This window comes from Crocodylus siamensis, chromosome 2 (genome assembly GCF_052110815.1).
Source record: "Crocodylus siamensis isolate JL-2025a chromosome 2, ASM5211081v1, whole genome shotgun sequence".
Classification (NCBI taxonomy): Eukaryota; Metazoa; Chordata; order Crocodylia; family Crocodylidae; genus Crocodylus; species Crocodylus siamensis.
Genome location: NC_143396.1, coordinates 195284656 through 195305512, shown reverse-complemented (window position 1 = coordinate 195305512; position 20857 = coordinate 195284656). Strand labels below are relative to the sequence as shown.

General features: G+C 45.3%; 1 long non-coding RNA gene across 2 annotated transcripts in view; it reads right to left on the bottom strand.

Annotated features, from left to right (window-relative positions):
* LOC149871560 (uncharacterized) overlaps window positions 1-20857 on the bottom strand; it is a 298900-nt gene that overhangs the window by 96309 nt on the left and 181734 nt on the right. Inside the window, exon 5 of one of the 2 annotated variants that reach the window (XR_016440267.1) lies at window positions 11113-11731. The exons of the other annotated variant lie outside the window; for it this stretch is intronic. This is a non-coding gene — a long non-coding RNA (uncharacterized LOC149871560). Of the gene's footprint in view, window positions 1-11112; window positions 11732-20857 lie in introns of those variants that run through there. 2 annotated transcript variants of the gene reach the window in all.

The window sequence follows — 20857 nt, the reverse complement described above, 5'->3', positions numbered from 1 at the left end:
ACTAAGGTCAGTTTATGATGTGCTAATTACACACTGTGGCCTTAAAAAGGTGCCAGAAACAGCCACTGAGGAATGCCCTACTGCTTAGTGTAGGTCAAGGACAAAAAAGTAAAAACTGGACATCTCTTCTTCTAGCTGCCAATATTGGGATTATTCTTTGCTTTCCAGGGACTGTACTGCTCCATGGGAAGCAGAGCATAAATCTGTGCAGGTAGAATAGGGAGAATGTAAAGGAATACAGTCACCTTTGACACCACTACTCCATTCCTGGGCTCACCACAGGAATGGAGGAACAGGCTGGACTCCCAATCCTTTGCTTTATACAAAGGCTCATATTTCTCTATCCAGAAAATACATCTAGATGTTTTCATTCCAAGAGTTGCGCAGACCACGATATTCAGAGAAACAGAGTAAAGAGGAGCTAGTCAGTCTACAACTGAATGGAAAAAGCCTTGCACCTACCCATGCAAGTGAAGTGTTTCACTTGTTTGATTGATCCCAATTAGTTCACGTACCACAGAATAAACCAACACACAGAAAATGTGATGCGTAAAAAACAAACAAGGTGGAAAACAGCTCAGTGAGTGGTTCAGCTGTATGTTTTGAATAAATTTAAAATGCAAATTTTTAAAATTTTGCCAGGAATCCTATCTGATCTGTGGTACACAAGCTTCATATTCCCTTCTGGGTGTAATCAAGGGAAGGACAATATAAAGGGATGCTGTAGATGCAAAAGGAAGGTGAGCTCCAGAGCAAGGTGAACCCGAGGAGGTAGATTTTGCTGTGCTTGTTTTCATGTGGTCTAACCATCCATGCTAATTACTGCTGACACATCATTTCCACACCATTCTTCTCAAAGCACTTCCAAACCTATTACAGATGGTAAAACTGTGATAAGAAGGTTGAGGCTCAAAAGTAGGGAAATGCTAGCATTAAGGTTGCCAGTGGAATCTTAATCCAGGTCTCTTGGGAACCCTGGGTGTATCTACACAGGCCATTAATGCACTGTAAAACTTACTGCACAGTAAAATACTTTCACATACCACAGAATAAACCAACATAAAGAAAATGTTGAAACATAAAAAGCAAACAATGTAGGAAAGCAGTTAGCTCAGTGAGTGGTCTAGCTATATGTTAAATACTGCACACTGAGCTTTTCCTGGGAGTATCTACATGTGCACCCACTGGGAGCAAATTTGCTTCTCACAAGAGCAGTTCAGTGCAGAGCTTCCTTGCTCTGCCCTCCTCCCTACAGTAGCAGGGGGGCTACAGGTTCCCCTGAGTGCTAGCCCCAGAGCTGGCAGGGGCCACTGGGGTCAGGCCCAGGCTCCAGGGGGTGGAGAGAGCTGTCTCTTCTCAGGGTCAGCTGCCTCCCAGTCCCAACTGTCCCGTCTACCAGCAGCTGTTTCCCAGCCATCTGGCCCTATCAGCACTGTCCCAAGGGACAGGGCTGGGAAACTGTCCCCGCTCCTAGCAGCTGCAGGGCTGGGGTGCAGGGAAAAGCTGCTGAGGGAGACAACAATATTCCAGGCCTGCTCTCTGATCAACAGAGGGCAGCACAGGTCTGGGATGCAGCTGCCGGGGGTGGGGGGTGGAGATGGGGGCGAACTTGTACATGTGTGCTACTGCATGGTTAATCTATTACCTGCATTTACAAGTAACAGCCAACCATACAGTAGATTAATTTACTGTGCAGTAAACACTGAGTACATGTAGACAGTGGTGCTTTACTGCACAGTAGATTAGGCTGCTGTGCAGTAAGGCATCTCATGTAGACAAGTGGTGTTGTGAAAAAAATACCTTATTTTCACATTACATTATCACATACTTTTATTTTCCATCAGGCTCCTAGCCCTGTCACTTTCTAGGAGGGACAACACTGAACAGATGATAGTTAATAGTTTGTTTCTTCTCTTTGTTCTATGTATAGCCCATGCCTTGTTTACCTTTCATACTTCGTTCTGGACATGAAATTATTAATTTCCTCATGCATTCAACACTATAATATCGGAGTACTTTATTTTCACAATACATCTAGGAAAAGATGTAGGTATGCTGCATCAGTTAACTCAGTGTTAGAGATGGGGAACTCTGTCACAGAGAAATTAAAATAAAAAATACCCACTAATTTTGGAACCCAGTTTCAGATACCAAGGATCTGATTTTTCAGAAGTACTTAGTATTTTATAGCATTGATATGTTCAGAACAGAGATTTAACTGACTTAAGTTGCATATAGGAGCACAAAACATTTCTGCAAATCATATCCCAAAGTCTCACATCAGACACTCGGAAGATGAGGAAGACACAATTAGTGACCAACTCTAAAAAGTAGAGGTAAGTGATTAGCTCACCATCACAAAATAGATTCCACAACTTCTCTAGATAGCTTGTTCCAGTGCTTGACCACCTTCATATCTAGAAAGTTCCTCCTAATCTCCAACCTAAATTTTCCCTGCTGCAGCTTGAGGCCATTGCTCCTAGTTCTGTCCCCTATGGCCACAGAGAAAAGTGCATCTCCATTCTTTCAGGAATTATCCTGCAGATATTTGAAGACTTATCAAATACTGCCACCCTATGCTACTCATCCATGTGGGCACACATGACACAGCTCGGAACAATCCTGGCCAGGTCATGAGTGACTACAGGGCTCTGGGGGCTGGGCTCAAGAGTCTGGGGGCACAAACAGATTTTTCCTCAATCCTCCTGGTCACGGGTCATGGGCCTCAGAGGGAGAGGTGTATCAGACAGGTCAACAGAAGGCTCTGGTGACAATACCATCACAAAGGGATTGGTTTCTTTGACCACGGTCTGCACTTTAGAGAGAGAGGCAGTGGCTTGTTGGGGAGGGATGGCCTCCACCTCACCCTGAAAGGGAAGAAGCTCTTCTCAGCCAGGGTGGCTGACTTACTTGACAGGGCTTGACAGGGCAAGGTCTGGGGGGGCAGGGACTGGGGACTCCTGCACCTGTCCTGTAGGTATCCGCCTTCGGACCCTGGAGGAACGGGTGCGGGGGCTCCTGGAGGAGGTTAGCAGGCTGAGGGGAATCCGTGAGGCAGAGGAGGAAATTGATAGGTATTTTCTTTCTCTGCAGGGTGGTATGACCGAGGAGAGGGCAGCCCGGGATGAGCCCTCCACTGCTGAGTGGCAGACGGTCTCCCGTGCCAGGGCTATTAACCATGTTGAGGCACCAGTTCCTCCTGTCCATCTGGAGAACAGGTATGAGGCCCTGGCAGCCCTGGAGGAGGAGGGAGCAGTGGAAGATACCAGGGAGGAGACTCTGCGCACACAATGTCCTGTGCGGGCGGCGGGAGTCAAGAGGCCTAAGAGGAGGAAGCGTCGCGTCATCGTGATTGGTGACTCCATCCTGAGAGGTACGGAGGACCCCATCTGTCGCCAGGATCCCTCAGCACGTGAGGTCTACTGCCTGCCCGAAGCGAAGATTCAGGATGTGAAGGGGATGCTCCAGTCCATCATCCAGCCCACCGATTATTACCCCATGGTCCTTGTCCATGTGGGTACTAACGATGCGGCCAGGAGAGCCCCTGATCGCCTGATGGAGGACTACCATGCTCTGGGAGGCGTGCTGAGGGAGATGGGCGCACAGGCGGTCTTCTCTTCCATCCTGCCAGTGAGCGGTCGAGGCAGACGCCACAAGATGTGCATAGCGGAGACCAACTGGAGGCTACAGGAATAGTGCTTCGAGGCGGGCTTTGGCTTCCTCAGCCATGACCGGCACATCGTGATGAGAGACATGCTGGGATGGGATGGGCTCCACCTTTCCCCTAAAGGTAAGCGTGTGTTCTCTTCCAGGTTGGTGAACCTCCTTCGGCGGGCTTTAAACTAGGCTCATCGGGGGAGGGGGAAGATGAGGGTGGAGGAGACGATGAACTACCATGCCCAGCAACAGCCAGCGAGCCCAGACCAATGGTCAAAAGGGAGAAACAGGTAAGTGATGGGGGACGGGGCATTGCTGAGACTAGGGGGTCAGTGGGCACAACCGTTGGAGGCCTCAAATGCCTCTACATGAATGCTCAAAGTATGGGGAAGAAGCAGGAGGAACTTGCCCTCCTCCTAGCTGTCACCAGCCCTGACATAGTGGGGATCACAGAAACGTGGTGGGACTCATCGCATGACTGGCGGTGAGTGTCAAGGGCTATAGGCTATACAGGAGGGACAGGATAGGAAGGAAAGGTGGAGGAGTAGCACTCTACATCAAGGAGGAATATACTTCCTCGTCAATTAGCAAGGGGGTAAAGGGGGGGCACTCTGAGGTGCTCTGGGTTAGAGTAAAAGGCAGTCCAGGGGATAGAGACTTAATGGTGGGAGTCTACTATAGACCTCCCAACCAGGGAGAAGAGCTCGACCAGGAATTCTTAGGTCAGCTCACAGAGGCAGTGAGGACTAAGGATGTGGTCATCATGGGGGACCTGAACTTCCCAGACATCTGCTGGGAAGAGCAGTCAGCTAAGTCTGATCGCTCACGTCGGTTCTTAGCCAGAGTGCAGGACCTCCATCTAACCCAGGAGGTGCACAGCCCCACCAAGGGAGACGCCTTGTTGGACCTGGTGCTGTCCACGGGTGATGACCTGGTGAGGGGGCTGTGGGTGATGGGCCACCTGGGAGACAGTGATCATCGCTTGCTGGAATTCACCATCCAGCGTAAGGTGGCAAAGGGCTGCAGCAAGGCAACAGCCCTAGACTTTAGGAGGGCTGACTTCAACAAGCTAAGGAGGATCGTTGGGGAAGCGCTGAGGACCCAGAGGGGAAGGGAGCCAGATGTCCAAGGTGAGTGGTTGCTCCTTAAGGAGACGATCCTCCATGCCCAAAGGGAGGTAATCCCAACAAGGGTCAAAGGGAGCAGGAGCGCACATAAACCCCCATGGCTCACTAGGAGCATCCGGGAATGTCTCCTTGCTAAAAGGGAGGCATACACCCAATGGAGGGATGGGGTCATCACCAAGAAGGACTATGTTACAGTCGTCTGAGGATGTAGGGGGGCAGTCAGGAAGGCCAAGGCAGAGATGGAGCTAGGACTAGCTTCCCGGATTAAGGACAATAAGAAGTCCTTCTTCAAATACATAGCGGGTAAAAAGAGGGTCCCGGGTAATGTGGGGCCCCTGCAGGACACGATGGGCAACTTAGTCGTCATGCCAGATGACAAAGCTAACATATTTAACGATTTCTTTGCCTCTGTCTTCCTAAGTAGGGACCAGTTCAGCCACCTCCCTGCTGGGCCCCCCTCGGGCCCCGGGAGAGACACGCCTGGGCCAGGGGTTAGCGAGGAGTTAGTTAGGGTACTTCTGGAGAGGCTGGACGTGTTCAAGTCCGCTGGTCCGGACGATCTTCACCCTAGGGTTCTACAGGAACTGGCCGAGGTCATTGCGGGACCCCTGGCGCGGCTCTATGAGCACTCGTGGTGCTCTGGTGAGGTGCCGGAGGACTGGAAGAGGGCCAATGTGGTCCCTATCTTCAAAAAGGGAAAAAAAGAGGACCCGGGAAATTACAGGCCAGTTAGTCTTACCTCAATCCCGGGTAAGCTCTTTGAAAAAATTATCCTGGCACACATCCAGGAGGGCCTTGTGGGGGAATGCATGCTCAGGGGCAACCAACATGGGTTCATCAGTGGCAGGTCTTGTCAGACCAACCTGGTGGCCTTTTACGATCAGGTCACCAAATCATTAGATGCAGGGGTTGCTGTGGATGTAGTCTTTCTGGACTTCCGGAAGGCTTTCGACACTGTCTCTCACCCTGTCCTCATCAAAAAGCTGGGAGACTGTGGTGTCGATGCCCACACGGTCAAATGGGTCGCCAACTGGTTAGAGGGCCGCACCCAGAGGGTGGTAGTGGATGGGTTCTTCTTGACCTGGAAGGACGTGGGCAGTGGGGTTCCGCAGGGCTCGGTCCTCGGGCCCGCACTGTTCGACATCTTCATCAGTGACTTGGATGAGGGGGTAGAAAGCACCCTGTTCAAGTTTGCTGATGACACTAAGATGTGGGGGGATGTGGGTGCACTAGAAGGGTGCAATAGGCTACAAGCTGACCTTGACAGGTTGCAATGGTGGGCGGATGAGAATAGGATGGGGTTTAACATTGATAAGTGCAAGGTGTTGCACATGGGGAGGAAGAACCGGCACCACACTTACAGGTTGGGGAACTCCCCTCTTGCCAGCACGGAGACGGAAAAGGATCTTGGAGTCGTCATTGACTCCACGATGAACATGTGCCGGCAGTGTGGGGAGGCAGTCAAGAAGGCCAACCGTACCCTGTCATGCATCCACAGATGCATCTCAAGCAGGTCCAGGGAGGTGATCCTCCCCCTCTATGCGGCACTGGTCAGGCCGCAGCTGGAGTACTGCGTCCAGTTCTGGGCGCCACACTTCAAGAGGGACGTGGACGATATGGAAAGAGTCCAGAGGAGGGCCACTCATATGATCAGGGGTCAGCAGGGCAGGCCTTATGAGGAGAGGCTACGGGACCTGAACCTGTTTAGCCTCCACAAGAGAAGGTTAAGGGGGGACCTTGTGGCCTGCTACAAACTGGTCAGGGGGGATCAGCAGGTATTGGGGGAGTCCCTGTTCCCCCGTGCGCTGCCAGGAGTGACCAGGAATAATGGTCACAAGCTGGCGGAGGGTAGGTTTAGATTAGATATTAGGAGGCGCTACTTCACAGTCAGGGCGGCTAGGGCCTGGAACCGGCTTCCAGGGGAAGTGGTGCAGGCTCCTAGCCTGGGGATTTTTAAAAGGAAGTTAGATGAGCACTTTGCCGGGGTCATCTGACCCCGGTGCTCTTTCCTGCCAAGGCAGGGGGTCAGACTAGATGATCTTCCTAGGTCCCTTCCGACTCTAGCTACTATGAAACTATGAACTATGAAACTATGAAACTATAGGGGGGATGGGTGATTAATTAACAGTTCTAGCCCAGGTCACGACAGCCAGAGTAGTAACAGACCAGGTAGCCCAACGGAAATCACACCAAATACAGCCTAAGGAAAGGTCATGTCCCAGCACACAGGGGAGCCCAGGGCTTCACATGGCAGGCTCAGCTGTCTGTACACAAATGCCAGGAGTTTAGGGAGCAAGCAAGAGGAGCTGGCCCTATTCCTGAATAACAATAATTATGATCTTGTAGGGATAATGAAGACCTGGTGGGACTCCATCTACTACTGGTCTGTAGGTATAGAAGGTTATACCTTGTACAGGAGAGACCATGTTAGGAAGAGGGGTGGGAGTGTATCTGTCTACATGAAGGAGCAATACACTTCCCTTCAAATAGAGTTTAGCAACCAAGAAGGCTGTCTTGAGACCCTCTGGGTTAAAATACAGGGGAGGGGGCATGGGGAAGGGGTCTATTACAGACCTCCCAACCAAGAGGAAGACCTGGATTGAGAATTCAATAGGGAACTGGCTGAGGCTGCATGCTCCCAATGTCTGGTCATCATGGGGAACTTCAACCTCCCTGACATCTTGTGGGAAGAGCACACAGCCAAATCTGAACAATCGCATAGCTTCCTCATGTGCATTGATGACCTCTACCTAACGCAAGAGGTCTACAGGCCGACTAGGGGAGAGGCACTGTTGGATCTGGTTCCAGCCAAAGGGGATGATCTGGTGAGTGATCTGAGGGTTGAGGGAAAGCTTGGTGACATTAACCGTGAACTGATCACTTTCTCTGTCCAGTGCAGGACAGGCAAGTGTATCAGTAAAACAGAAATCCTCAACCCTTGGGAAGGCTGACTTTCAAAAACTCAGTAGACTGGTCAACCAGGCACTTGGAGACCAGGTCCCCTTAGAAAGGGGAGCCCATGAGGAATGTTGTTCCTTAAGAACATAATCCTCAAAGCACAAGGAAACCCCATCCCATTCCAAAGGAAGTGCAGTTAGTGGGCTGAGGTGCCCTGTTGGCTCACTAGGGAACTTCTGGATGTCCTGAGAGAGGCCCAAAGAGAAAATCCTATGCCGGATGGAAAATAGGAGTCATCACCAAGGACTGTTAGACCCCGCCTCCATGCAATGCCCAATGACTAGGGAGACAACGGATCGATGCCATCATGCATCACCTGCATACATTGCTTAACTGCTTTATTCAAAATGGGGACAGCTTTGGACTAGCACCAACAAACCAGGGAGCTGCCACAAACATTAATTCTTTCTACACTTATACACCTTGGTTTATGCTCATTAACATTTATTCCACCTTTGTCCCTCCTTTGTTCCATCCATATTCCCTCCTATCTTAAGCTCCACTTCTGTTTACTGTTTACTTTATTAGCATGGAATTGCCTATGCATTTCACTTATTTACATGTCTTTTTGCTATGAGGACATGCCTAGGACCCTGACCCCAGCTTCTTTTGGTCACTTGCGGTATTTTGCTGATTTCTTCACCATCTTCAAGGCCTTGTTTCTGATTTATCTCCTGATGATAGCCGGTGATCTGCCTCCTGTTCTTCTTACACAAAGAGCTATGTATCTTACAACAATACTATGTTGTTAGGAAAATGGTTGCCTAAGTGTCTTGCAATGTTACTTTTAACACACCATTCTGCCTTGTGGTTAGCAGTTTTGCTAGGCCACAAGTTATAGCCTTTTTTCAGCTGCAAATCCAATGCTCCCTGTATCAGGGAGCAATGAGGAAGGAGCCCAAGTGCTGGTTGCTAGGGCAACCAGAGGGAGCCAGTGACTCATACCCATCAGTGGAAGGGTTAGGGCCTGGATCCCATTTAAACCCCAGGACTGAGTCCAGGGAGGCAGTTCCCCATGAGCGGCCAGAGGGGAAGGAGCTCTGCCAGACTGAACTAGGTGAAGAGGCTGGATTGCAGGTACAGCCCAAGGCTGGGGAAAGATAGAGCAACCCTGGTGTGGCAGGAAGAATGATGTTATTGCCAACTAGCAAAGATTTATGTTATAGCCTAGGGGCTTGAGTTTTATGTTTGCTGTTTACAACTGGAGGTTTGGGGTGAGGCTATTAGGGGACAGAGGAGGCCTCATTTTTGGGGGCACAGACCCTGGTGCCAGTGAGGGCACAGCTGTCATGGGGGGGTGTGCAAGCCCCAGTGCCGGTGAGGGCGCAGCTGTTGGGGGGGCACACAGGCCCCAGTGCCAGTGAGGGCGCAGCTGTCAGGGGGGGCGCGCAGGCCCTGGCGCAGGTGAAGGGTCCCTCAGGACAACTCTAAGCTGCTTGCCTGCTCACATGTTTTGGGGTCCTCCATTTCTGGCATGCATCTACCAATGCAGCTCAAGCAAAACCAGGGACATCGTCCTTCCTCTGTACTTGGCCTTAGTGAGGCCACAGCTGGGGTACCGCATTCACTTTTGGGTCCCTCACTTCAGGACAGACATGGATAAGCTTGAGAGAGAGTCCAGAGGAGAGCAACCCACTTGAAAGCAAGCCTTATGAGGAGAGGCTGAGGGACATGGGACTCTTCAGCCTTGAGAAGAGAAGTCTCAGGAGGGACTTGGTGGCAGCCTAAAAGTAAATAAGGGTGGTGGCACCAGGATCTGGGAGAACAGTTGTTCACCAGGACTCTCCAAGGGATAACAAGGTCTAACAGCCTCAAACATAAGGAAAAATGTATTTATGGTCCAAGTGTTCAGGGTCTGGAACAGACTCTCCCCAGAGGTGGTGCAAGCACCCACTCTGGACTCATTCAAATGGCATTTGGGTGCTTATCTTGAGGGGGTCATTTGACCCCAACAAACTTTCTGCCTATGCCAGGGGGGCTGGATTCAATGATCTTGCAAGGTCCCTTCCAGGCCCTAAGGTCTATGAATCCTCTCCAAGCTAAATAACTCTAGTTCTTTCAGCCTTTCCTCATAAGGCTTGCTTCCCAGATCCCTAATCATTTTTGTTGCTCTATGCTGGACTCTTTCCAAACTGTCCACATCCTTCAAGTTCAAGGCCCAAACCTGGACATAGTACTCCATGTCATTAGACTGTATAATCCAACCTGCAGAGCCAGCCCCAAGCCCCTATTATAAATTCCTTGTGGGAATGATCTTTCTAATACTCTGTCAATTGCAGGTGTTGTCAAGAATGATTTCACACTGGTCCTTTGGAGTCCACAAATTACTGACCCACCCCTGTAGTCTTTGCTGAAACAAACTTCCCACAGAAGATTTTTAAGTAGGACAGCCTGCAAATAAAATCTGAACTTTCAAACTCAAAGGATTCAATGAAATGCTATTTTGCCCCTGGAAACCCTACTGGACATTTAGTTGTAATTGCATGATTGACACTTTTCTAGTAATGCATATATCTTTTTACAGGGTCAAATTACCTTTCTTAATTACTCGCAATTAAATTACTCTACCATGGGCTGCAACTGTGTTTTTTGGGGGTTTTGATTTTGTTTTTTAAATTCTAAAACGAGCGGCATGGGTGCGCTTTGCGTTTTGCTTGTAATTGCAGCTGGTTTGTAATTACTGTCTGAGCCCTAAATTATAAGAGCCTGAGGCCCCCTGAAAAGACATAATTACCAAAAGAATATTGTACATACATTTTATTTGCACATGCAACCATCAATTAAATCATTACCATCTAATCCTGTACCCAGGCTGAGGAATGTTGTGAGCATCACTAATTCCTGAAGCAACTGTGAGATAGTGCTTATGCTAAGCAAGGCCTAGCATTAAGAACAATGCACTAAAACTCCCAGAATGCTTCAAGGAGGTTGAGGAGTCAGCGATTGACATTCTGGTAATCATTTTCTGACCCTTAGATGAAAAATGCTGACTTTCTGACCCTTGGACAATGATAAAAATAGCAGGCAAGCAGCTTATATTGTTAAAACAGGAAACCACATGGCTAAACCGCAATGATGAAAAAACAGCCGCATATTATGTCAGCCTTGACATTTTAATCCTGCTAAAACCAGCAAAACCTATAGATGAATAATGTATTTAAGTTATAGAAAATTAATATAAGAAACATAAAGGTCATTAAGAATTAACATAAGAAGCGTAAAAATTATAATACAAAGCTTATCACCTGAAATTATAATATTGATAAGTTAACTAAATAACCAATAGAAGTAAGAATTAAAAATGCATATGTATAGGTGTTATCATATATAATAGTAAAGTTATGTTAGATGCCTCACTGCCAACATGGGGACAGTTTTGTATCTTTTGTCTAAAAAAAGATAAGGGACTCCTTTTAAATGAGCTGTTGACCAGTTCTGAGACTACTGAATCAGGCAGCCGCACCTAGCCTCCGGGTTAGAAAGCAAGGGCTTGATTTGGGAACCTCATGAACCAACAGACCCCCTTTAGTTTACAGCTTTGTGAAACAATAAAAGTTTTAAATTGAACATCCAGGTCTGAGCCTGTGCTTAATTCAGTCCTTATATAATTCGGCATCGAACTCACACAGCTACTAATGCTTGTTTTCATGAGAAAAATTACAACGTTTATTGACTGTATTATGGTAAGTGCATTTCTCTTATGGAAATCAGGACTGAAGCGCCTTTTATCTCTTTCTTCAGTGAACAGGAAGCACAGTTATCAGTTCTCAACAGACAAGTGAAATGGAATATGTATTTATTGATGGTGAGTACTGCAGACATTAATTGTTCAGAGCCAAATCCTGACCTTTCTGCAACAGCCACTTAGACAGGTATTGCAAGGGTGTTCTCGCCATACATACAGTGACAGCACTCATTCTGCAGCTAGTATTGTAGTCTCAATCCTGGAATAATGTAGACAATGGCTCTGGCATGTCCACTCCAAAGACCTGTAATCAAAGAATGATACAGCATGAGGGATGGAAGGGACCTCAGAAGGTCATCTAGTCCAACCCTCTGCTCAAAGCAGAACTATCCAACTATATCATCCCAGCCATGGCTTTGTCTAGCTGTGTCTTAAAAATCTCTAAGGATGGAGACTTCACTACCTCTCTGGGTAACCTGTTCCAGTGCTTTACAACCCTCCTAGTGAGAGAGTTTTTCCTAATATCTAACCTAAACTCCCCTTGCTAAAAATTAAGACCTTTGCTCCTTGCTCTGTCATCAGTCACTACTGAGAACAATCTAGCTTCATTCTCTTTGTAACCACCCTTCAGATAGTCGAAGGCTGCTATTAAATCCTCTCTGTCTTCTCTTCTGCAGACTATGTAAACCCAGTTTCTTCAGCCTCTCCTCATCAGTCAAGTTCCCCAGCACTCTGACCATTTCTGTTGCCCTCCACTGGACTCTCTCCAATTTGTCCACTTTCTTTCTGCAGTGGAGAGCCAAAACTGGACACAATGGGTGCCTATACACATGTATCAAGGCTGCTCTGATGCGCTGTAATTACAGCATGTCAGAGCAGTCTCCATTAATCAAGTCTACTGGAGCACTCCAGCAGCCTTCCATGTCAAGTGTATCAGTGTCCCCATGCTGAAAAATGGTGGCAGGGGAGCTTTAACTAAAGCATGTTCAAGGAGCAAACTTACACTAAGAAAACAGCATGCCTAAAGCAAAATATGACTCTCCTGCCCACCTCTTTCCTTTTCAGTAGCAGTGGACATTGCTCTCAGCAATTGATCATAATTGCACAATCTTAACAAACACTTTTGCCTAATAGTTCAATTAATACCAATAAAAACATTTCTGGAATGAAAACTTTTCATTGTTTACGGCAGCATTCTCGAGGCTTGTTTTTTATGTCAGGACTACTTTTGAGGGGTGTTTTATTTAGCTTATGGACTCACTAAAATAGGTTGTTTACCCAAAAGAAATTGCTATTATTAATATACTTTCTCAACACACATTAGTCAATTTAATGGTGGAGGAGCTGTGAGGGGGCTGTTTTTTGTAATAACAAAATGGAGATGGTCTGGGCAAGATTAATGAGATTAGGGAATTAATCTAGTTAATTTATTAGATAGTATAAATATTACAGCCAGGTGCTCAGTTGGCTTGAAACAGCATAGCACCACTGAAGTCAATGGAATGCTTGACTTACAGCTGACGATCTGGCACAGCCTCTTTATTGCTTATCCTTGTGTTCCACTGCAAATCTGATCCACCACTATACAGGAACAAAGGACTGCTTTCCTCTCTTTGAAGGAAAGTAACTCTGCTGCCTTTTTCCTGTCTCCCTCACATGTTCTCCATTTGTCCACATAAATACTTGCGGATTGTGTCCATCAACTACAGACAGAAATATTGCCATATGGTGAACAGAAATTTAGTCTAGGCTTTAGGTATCAGACAAGATGGCCCAGACCATGTTTTATTTCACAGGAAGAGTACCTCCTTGCCTCATATCAGCCATGGGTGATTTTTCTTCAACGGTCACAGTGCAAGGTAGGTTTGGCTAGTTATGCCAAGATTGCCTGCCTTTATTTCTTTCAGATTTTGGTAAAGGTCCAACTTGTAGCACAATGAGAATTCCAGATTTCATCACTCAACATACTAATAATAGATTCAATGAAAAGGGAATGGTAGCATTTTCTTCCTTCGTGCTACCCAAAGTGTGCTCAAAATCTTTTCAGCTTTAACCATCACTGAGGAGAACACTAAAATAATCATTTTCATCTTTTTATCCTGAAGTCTCTCAAAGCATTTTCAAACCACATACACTTAGTGCCACTGAAAGGAACCTTACCCAGAGAGGAGTCATTTGGTCCAACAAGTAGAGCCCTTAAGATACCGGATACTTAGCCATATATTCCTTTAAATATTAACCAGAATCTTGTAAATAAATCAGTGATAATCTTGTAAAGAAAAAAAATAAAACTCATTTAATTTTACTTTTTATCTGTACAATGATGCCCATCATAAAACCTTTAACAGGTATGGAATATAGTCATAGATACCAACTGGGAGCACAAGATTTCATAGACATTAGGGCTGGAACGGACCTTGGAAGATCATCAAGCCCAGCTCCCTGCCCCAGGGGCAGGGAGTCAGCTAGGGTCAAAGGATCCCAGCAAGATAAGCATCCAAACATTTCTTAAGAGAGTCCAGAGTAGGTGCTTGCACCACCTCTGGAAGGAGTCTATTCCAGGCCTTGGATAACTAATGCATTCAGACCAACTCCAACATCCCTCACCCACACAGAAACACTCAGTTCTGCCCATATCAGCCATGTCAGAAAAACCTATTTATAGTAACATATACCTGGAAGACCAACGGATCTGGGTTTTGCTGGAATGAAGGTGTAATACAGTTAGATGAAGGAATAATCTTTAATGTATTCATAAATGCATCTTTGATTTCTGAAATTTCCTATTATGCTGCTTACCCAGAGCACCCCTCTGTGCAGTGATTTCTATTTTGGAAATAAAAGTCAAATCCAAACCCTTGGTGCTACAATGAAATGAAAAACACAGAGCTTTCCCTAGAGAGTATTAAAGAATGTACTGTGTAGCCCATTTTTCTCTTCTAGCAGGAAATTCTTGCTTTATTCTTTCTGTTACAGCTACCATAGTACTAAGTGGGACAGGCAGGTAGGCTTTTTGGTCTATCTAAAGTTGAAGGCCCTCCCTAATACTGGGGGGTTAATTCCTTTAGAAGTAATATCCTCACAATTCATCTCTTCAGCTGAATTTCCAGGGAGGTAAATGTATTCAATATATTTTCTAGCCATCACTTTTAATGGAAAAAAATGATATTTAGAGGTTTGCTTTTAGGAATTGCCTTGTAGGTAGAGTAGATATGCATTAGAACAATGGTCCAGGGAAACAGCAAGGGTTAATTGGTTTCACTAAGCCTGTTTGTGACTGTTTCCTTCAAGACTCTCTGTGTCTGGAACCAGCAGACAGACTGGGAAACTGAAGACATATACCACATTGTTCTTTGATAACCCATAATAAGATAAGGTGTCTAGGTCACAGTGACCAGCTGCAGAGCCCTTGGGATTTCTGGTTTTGGTGGATGGACCAAACTAGGAGGCTGGGACACTCCCAAATTAAGACACTGGTAAATGACCAAATTAGGATGTGTGCATCTGGTGGGTTTGGGAAACAAAGGATTATCCTGTGTGACAAGGCACTGTTGGTGCCTGCCATTTTAAGGGCTAAGCCAAACAGCCAGCAGGTGCTTGATTATGGTGGCTATTTTAGAACTCTGGCTACCTATATAAACAGAGCAGCTTGCTCCCAGTGGCATGGGAGCCCCCAGGAAATACCAGGCCAGTTACCACCCTGGTGAAAGGCAGGTTGGGGTGCCTTAACCCCTAGCCCCCACAACACTGTATGTACAAGGGGGCCAGGCATGGCTACGGCCACCTAAGTCCCCACTGGGGAGGGAAGCCCCATGGCCCCAGTGAGAGGGGGCAGAGATGTGGAACCCCAGTGAGGAGGAAACCAGATGGCTGAGATCCCAATATGTGTGTGTGAGTGTATATAGAGTTGCCCCAAGAGGGGCCAGGGCAAGCTTGGCCCTGGTCAAGTAATTGGCTGGCCACTACCCCAGTGAGGGATGCCCAAAAGACAGTATGTCTGCCACCCAAGGTGTGCAGTAGTTAAAGCCTAGGCCAAAGGGGTCTGCTCCAAGAGGGAGCAAGGTGGTACAAATTGTTGATGTGTGAAAGAAACCCTGTGAGAGGGGGTGGAGTGGGAGTGGCCCTAGTGAGAAAAGGGCAGTATGAATGTGTGTGTGTCTGAGGCCTGACAACAAGAGCTATGCTTGGTCCAGCTGTAGGCCAGGAGCATTATGTCACCTAGATGCCATCTGTGAGGTTTGGGCTGTGGTGTAGGGGAGGAACAGAGCTGAAGCTAGCACCACCCGGCATCGGGGCAAGAATAGGCAGCCTCCCACCTTACTGGAACCAATCAAGAAACAACAAGGCATGGCAGGAAAGGAGGCAGGCAGCTGGCCCAGAAACAGGAGGGCAGGCCAATGGCAGACCAGCTGAGAAAGCTCCCTGTTACATGCTGATAGAACAGAACATGGACAGTGACTACCACAGGGAAACCAATCAACAGTACCCAGAAATGACATAGGAGGAGAGAGATAATACAAAAGGAGGTATTTCAAAGCAGCAAAGGGCCCCTAAGGGGGAACCCAAGGTCACCATGGACAAAAAAAGTTATCAAAAGGCTTGTTTGCTTTTTTCTTACTACATGTATTAAGCATATCTTTTCTTCAGTCATGAATAAATGTGGTACATGCAACTCATACTGTAGTTGTTCTCTTTTGAACTGTAGTGTCTTTTGCTACAGTTCAGTTAAGGGTACACTTTTGGCTCTTCAGTTAAAGGAACCACATGCGCAGCCAGTGTTATCAATCAAGACCGAGTGTCACTGCTGTAGGTAGGTAAAGTTTTCTTTGCTCTACCAACTTGCTCAAAATAAGGAAATAAATGATGTAACCAGAAAAGATTTTTGTGACTCCACTAAATGATTCCCACTCTGTGCTCTTGTTTATAAGAAAACAGGAGGTAAAGTAAGAAACAGACACAGAAAAACAACTCTAAAACCTCATAACTCTTAAATTTCAGAATGATTTCCCATGATGTCACCTTAGTCTGAGCTGTCAGTAGTATCACAGAGCTAAATGGTTTGTAAGTCTTCAATATGTATACATTATTTTAAAAATTGAATGCACGCAAATTTATTTTAATTCAATCTTATGTACTGAATTTCCTCCTAAGATCTGGGCAGGCCAGTGTATGCTCAATTAAATATGATTTCAGTAATCAACCTAAAAATGTTTAGCTTAACTGCAGTAAAATGCTGTAATGTACCAAGGCTTGTAACTTTTAATAGGCATAGAACTTTTATCCATTTAATATCTGTCAGTATATCATGGTATATTAAATTGCAAACTTTTCAGCATAATGCATTCACCAGCCAAACACAAAAAATACAGCATACGACATTTAATAGGAGTGTTCTATTGAACAGTTTTGATGCCATATGAAAAGAATCTCCTTGGAATAGTAAGTCAGAATGAGGAGCATTTCACAAATAGATGTTAACTGGAGACAAGATAATCTAGTCTTGAATAAACTGAATTGAAAATAATTGCAGATATACTTGTTTTCATAAAGAAATGTTAACTTGTGATCTAAATCATACTCTTGCCCCATTGTCCTAAGTAGTTAGCTTTGCAAAACTGAGTCTATTTGGATAAGAACCAAGTGAAATAATGAATAGAAAATAAAAACAAACAAAAAAAGTACATAAAATCCTCTTCCCCTAAATGCAGTAGAAGCCAATAATGCTGTTCCTTACACAGACACAAAAAAATCCCCAGATTTCTGCTTCCTTTCAGGGTCAAGACCACAACCCCTTCCACTGGCTTTTTGTCCCTGGTACACAGAGCCTACAGTCAACATCCTAGTCCTTGTGTTTGCATTAAGGAAAAGTTCTGTTAATTCACCTTATTTAATTATGCTATTGATATATATCCAGATGCTTTAGATGGTAGCCCTCAGTAACTTCTAGCACAGAAATGGATTTGGTTGCCCTTTCTGTTGAACCTGCTGGGTTTAACAAGCTCTGTGATTGTCTTTGGATCCAACACTTCCCTGACAGCATCCTAAATCAAAATGAACTGCTTATATATGCATCAAACAAGAACATATATAAAGGTCACATCCTGGTTCTTTTAGGCCCCAGTCTCATCGGCTGCTGGATACATGGGTTACATGATTCTCTGGCAGGGAGTGCCAAGAGGACCCTGGCAACCTCTGAGCAACAGCCTTTCCTGCCTTGCCCTACAGGCCCCAGTGGGGCTACAGGGCAAAAAACACTTTAAAATACTGAGATGGGAAAGCCAGGTTGAACATATGGTTTTTAGATGACTTGGGGAATGAGACACCCCCATCCCAGGGTCCTAGGACTTCTAAAAACTGTGCATGCAGCTGGGCAGTCCCCTGTCTGTTTAAGAGACAGTTGGCTGCTTGTTGGATCTGGTTCCAAACAGCCCCAGGTCTCTAATTAGACTGGAGGCTATTCAGGGCTGTGTCCAACAACCAGCTGATTGTTGGTCTGGCTCTGAAAGCTCTCAGCCTGGAGCCCACTCATGTCTGGGACAGAGCAGCCCCTTGTTGATCTGTAGGATTAGAATGGGGGCAGCTCTGCAGTTATGCAATTGGGATTGGAGGAATTTTATGCCATACTCCAAACACTATACTTCTTGCCATACATGTCTGCCATGATGGGATGGGGCATAACATTCCTCCAATTCCAATTGCACCATTTTTTTAACATCTGCCAGGGGACTTAGGACAGCAAGCAAAAACTTCTCTCTGCCTGGGATCCACAAGTTCAAATCCATCTATGCAGAAAGTTACCTATTACATTTCTTTCAAGGAACCAATAGAAGTGATCTCTTTTTTTTTTTTAAGACAACGATGCAAGTAATTAGAGCGCTTGCCAGGGAAGTAGGAGGCCAAGGCTGAATTCGATCTTGGATATGGGAGTTCAAATGTAAATTTCCTATCTCCAAGGACAGTGGCATAACTATCCAGCTATTATCTATTCTAGGTGAGAAAGAAACTCTTCATTTCTCCTACTGAAGCATTCAGGGGAAACTGGTTAGGGCACATAAACCACTATCTGCTCCCATGCATGTTTTCGTCTTTGACGTGCATCTAATATTGGATAAAATACAGACACAGTACTGGGAGCACATAACAGAACCCAGGTCTTCCCTTTTCCAGGTGAGTGCATGAACCACTCCTTTACAGACCTGTTCCACCTTGTGCTCTCTAACTCAATGATTCTTGAGTTTTAATGCACAGTGGGATTGTGTATAAAAAGAGGGCCATCAACAATACTTCCTCTCCTGCCATCATTTCAAAAGAAAGCAGCAGCTACAACTGCATTTTGTGCTGAACTTACTCCTGTCAGTGTGTTATACACACTCTGAGAACAGTTGCTAGATTATGACCCTCCAGGGAGTTACATAGAGGAATGACTAACTTCTGGATCCCAGCCATGTTTAGGCATGAGCTAGGTCCTGAGTTGTTCACCTCTATCAAGATGGGGCAGTTCTGACCATGGACAGAAGTGCAACTCCAGACCTCTGGGGAACTTCAAAGTGAAAAAGGAGGCTGCTTATGGAGTTCAGAAGTCTCAGGCTGCTTATGGAGTTCAGAAGTCTCCAGTGCAAGGCAGCAGCTGAGCAGGATTTTCAAGATCACAATTTTGGACTTAAGGCAGAATTAGGTGCCCAAATTCTACTTAGGCAGCAAGTCCATTTTTTAATGTGGCACTTTGTAATAACTTTTGAAATAAGATCTACTTGGTCATACCTCAGCACCCAAACTCCACGCACAGGCCTGGTTTACCAACTTGTACCTGATTTCAGTATCAGGCCTAAGGGTACCTATAGACATGCTTCAATGCATTCCGATTAGAACATGTCAGAGCAGACTCGATTAACTGAGTCTGCTGGAGCATTCCAGCTAAATTAATAGTTTTGGTTTAATAAAAAAAAATATTGGATTTACCCAAAGAACCTTGTCTGCCTATGTTCTTAGACCAACACGGCTACAACTATACCCCCCCGAGCACTGCTTAGGAAATGCATCCCATTCCCACCTCCCCCAGCTTCATTTTAAGGAACAGATGCTTACATAATCCAGTCTAACATTTAGTCTCTTTTTTTTACTTTTAAACCTTAGTTACTGCTTCCCCTAATTCAGCATACAATCTCTGTCAGACATTTGCTTTCTCCCATCAGAACTGTGAGAGTGAAGGATACAATCCATGGTTTTGCATATAGCCTAGCACATGAAAGTATTAGTACAGTCCCTCAGTGACTCATTAAAGCATTTTACAGTCAAGTTGGAGTGCTCATTTTATGAAAATTATGTTTACATATTACTCCCCTCAAAAGAAAAGAACAAATATTCTCTTAAAACAACATATTGCTATTCCTTCAAAGGAAAATCTTTGTATCCTACTCACTTAACCTATTTAAAAAAAACAACAAAAAACACACTTTTGTGACCCAGACCTGCATGCATTGAAATTATCAGAGGCTGTGCTGTAAACTTCAATGGGAACTGAAATAGCTCTTGGTTTTTGCTTAAAAGCAGGTATTCTCCCAACAAATGACTTAAAAAATCTAGGCACAGATGTGCTGAATATTATAGATGACACAGGTGATGGTGAACGAAAAGAGAAGATAGAAACTGACAATTACAGCTGATCCCGTTGCTTCCTTTTCATTTTTTGTTTCAGAATTTATCAAAATAAAGCTTCATTTCAACACGAGTTTGGCATTATTAACTTGGTAGCATCCCAGCCATCTTCTCTGAATGGTTTATTACATCAGTGAAGACTATGAAAGGAGTGACTACATGGTGGCAACAAGAACATTTTAATAGCTTCTGTCAGACTTCTGGTAAGCCAGCCAGAGGCAATTCCTGCTGTCGCACATTTTTAATAGTTTAACATTTATATTCTCCATTACTGTCTAAGCCCATCAGAATAAGAAATGACAGTGCTGATCAACAGACAAATTGATAATGCACCCACAGGGCTTATCACTCATGGGCTAACAAATTTGACTTATCTAGTGAATTGATGATAATTGTGTTATAATTATTGAACAATCATTCTGCAATTATTTCACTTGCCATTTCACAATGGAGTGAAATTGCAATCATACCCAGAATATATTATAGAAATACTAACTGGTTCAGTGTATCATAGCATACAAATTTTGACAAACAGGTAATAAATCTTCAAATTGTAATTAATGTTCTAATCTAGCTCCCACTTCAGTGAGAGCAGGACTGAGACAACGCTGACCAAAGCCAGAAGCTGTGGACACAGCTAAAAACTATTCATATTTTTTGTTTTGTTTTTATTGGTGTGTGTTTTTTGTTTTGTTTTGTTTTTACCTATAATGCTCTCAGAACCACTTGGTCTCTTTTTAACCCCCTTTATCTCTCTGATTTCTAAAGCCTCTAA